The sequence below is a fragment of the Nicotiana tabacum genome, chromosome 7, assembly GCF_000715075.1.
Source record: "Nicotiana tabacum cultivar K326 chromosome 7, ASM71507v2, whole genome shotgun sequence".
Classification (NCBI taxonomy): Eukaryota; Viridiplantae; Streptophyta; class Magnoliopsida; order Solanales; family Solanaceae; genus Nicotiana; species Nicotiana tabacum.
In genome coordinates, this window is record NC_134086.1 from 172,307,243 (window position 1) to 172,309,611 (window position 2,369).

Sequence of the window (2,369 nt, forward strand, 5' to 3'; positions counted from 1 at the left end):
ACAACAGAGAATTTGGCCACAACGATATTAGTCCCGTAGATATAGGCCGAATCTTTTCAAATCACGAACAACATGTTGCACTTGTTGCAAAACAAGGGACTATTTTCGGGGTCATATATTGAAGATCCTCAACAACACTTGAAGAATTTCCTATCAATCTGCAAAACTCAAAGGCAACCCAACGTAACTCAGGAAGCAATAAAGCTGTTGTTGTTTCCATTCTCAGTGATAGGGGCTGCCCAGACTTGGCTAAACTCACTCCCCATTAATTCCATCACGACTTGGGAGGAGTTAGTCAAGCAATTTGTGAATAATTTTCATCCACCCAACAAGACTGCTCAGCAAATTGATGAAATTTTGGGCTTCAAATAGAAATCAATGGAAACACTACAAGAAACATGGGAACGATTCAAAGGGATGTTGGTTATATGTCCGCACCATGGTATTCCAGATTAGATGTTGGGGCAGCGGTTTTATATGGGTTGACAGATAGCGTGAAGGCTAATGTTGATGCTTCAGCTGGTGGAGCATTATTGAGCAAAACATGGAGCGAAATCCAGAGCCTACTTGGCAAGATGGCACCGAATTCGGGGTGGACAACCAGGAATGTACCTATCACTCTAGTAGTTCAATTAGTGCCCTTAGATCCGTCCAATACTCTTGTTGAAAATATGGCCACCTTAATGACACAGATGAGTATACTCACCAAAAAGGTGGAAGAGTCAGGCCAGAAGCAGCAAGTGCACATTGTAGATACTACCAATGGGGGATTATGCACATTTTGCATTAGTCAGCCAATTGGTGGCCAATGGAATGCAGAAAGTGATCATCATCATTACCCTGAGGACATGAATTATGTGTCTAATTATGGGGGCCAGAGACAATGTGGTCAGAATTGGGACCAACAGAATCAGCCATACAGGCCAGTCCAGCCACAACTCAACAATGGAAATATGGGAGGCATGCGACCTCAGAATAATGTGGCGCCCTACCAAAGGCCACATGGATACAACAATCAAAATCAGCAGCGCAGGGTTATCATCCTCCTCAGCAGCAACATGGTGGGAGATAGGAAGATGGGTTTGCTAGACTCGAGGTAATAATGCAGCAGGTTATTGGGTCAAATGCGAAAATGACTGAAAGGGTAGATGCACATGCGTCAGCTATAAAGAATATTGAAGGGCAGATGGGCCAGGTTTCGATGTCTTTGAATAATCGTCCTCATGGGACATTGCCTGCAAACACTCAAATAAATCCAAAAGATCAAGGCCCGAAGCAGCTGATGGCAGTGAGTCTACATAATGGAAGAGACTTAGACTTGGAGCAAGAGAGGGCTCGAGAAAGCAGACAGGCTGAGACACTTGTACCAGTACCCATTGAGCTATATGATTCAACGAAACTGATAGAGGTGACAGTACAGCCTGCCCAGGAAGAAACCAACACACAGATTGAGGCTTAGAAAAAAGTTGAGACAGCCCAAGAACCGGTAGTTGAGGTGGTGTCTTACAAAGAAAATACCCAAATCATTGGGAAGAAGAAACCTCCAGCACCATTCCCACAGAGGCTAGCCAAATACCAGAAAGAAGAATAATACAAGAAATTCTTGGAGATATTTAAACAAATCTAGGTAAATATTCCATTGATTGATGCTTTGAAGGAGATGCCTGGTTACACAAAAATGATGAAGGACTTGATGTCCAGAAAATTCGATTCCCAAGATTTGGCCACAGTGACTCTAACTCAGACCTGCAGTGCTGTGGTGACTAGATCAGTTGCTGAGAAGTTGTCTGACCCAGGGAGTTTTACAATTACCTGCACCATTGGTAACTTTGCTTTTGCCAAGGCACTTTGTGATTTGGGGGCTAACATAAATCTTATGCCCCTGGCGATCTATAAGAGGTTGGGGATTGGAAGAGCTAGACCCACATCTAGCACTTGGCTAACAGAACTGTAAAAAGACCTTCTGGTATCTTGGATGACGTGTTGATACAGGTAGGGAAATTTGTGTTCCCTACAATTTTTGTGATTCTGGATTGTAAGGTGGATGAAGAAATTCCCATAATTTTGGGAAGTCCGTTCTTAGCCACAGGGAGAGCTCTCATTGATTGTGAAACTGGGGAGATCAAGATGAGGTTGAACGATGAGGAGATAACATTCAATGTGCATAAATCTATGAGGCGACCAAGTGAATTCGCCAATTGTTCTCTTATTGATGCCGTGGATGTAATCGTGGAAGCGGATGATGAGACATTGACTATTGAAGATCCTCTTGCTGCATGTCTAGTAAATTTAGATGAGGTGAATGGGCAAGAATTGGAAGAATGAGTGTTGGCTTTAGATGGCAGAGGGTTTTAGGATAGAACACTTGA

At 43.2% G+C, this 2,369-nt stretch overlaps 1 non-coding gene across 1 annotated transcript; it reads right to left on the reverse strand.

The window, feature by feature from the left end:
• Nucleotides 1-340: 340 nt before the first annotated feature.
• On the reverse strand, nucleotides 341-446 carry LOC142162548 (small nucleolar RNA R71). Its single transcript, XR_012693797.1, has one exon. It is a non-coding gene; the product is annotated as a small nucleolar RNA R71 (small nucleolar RNA).
• Between the last annotated feature and the right edge of the window lie 1,923 nt (nucleotides 447-2,369).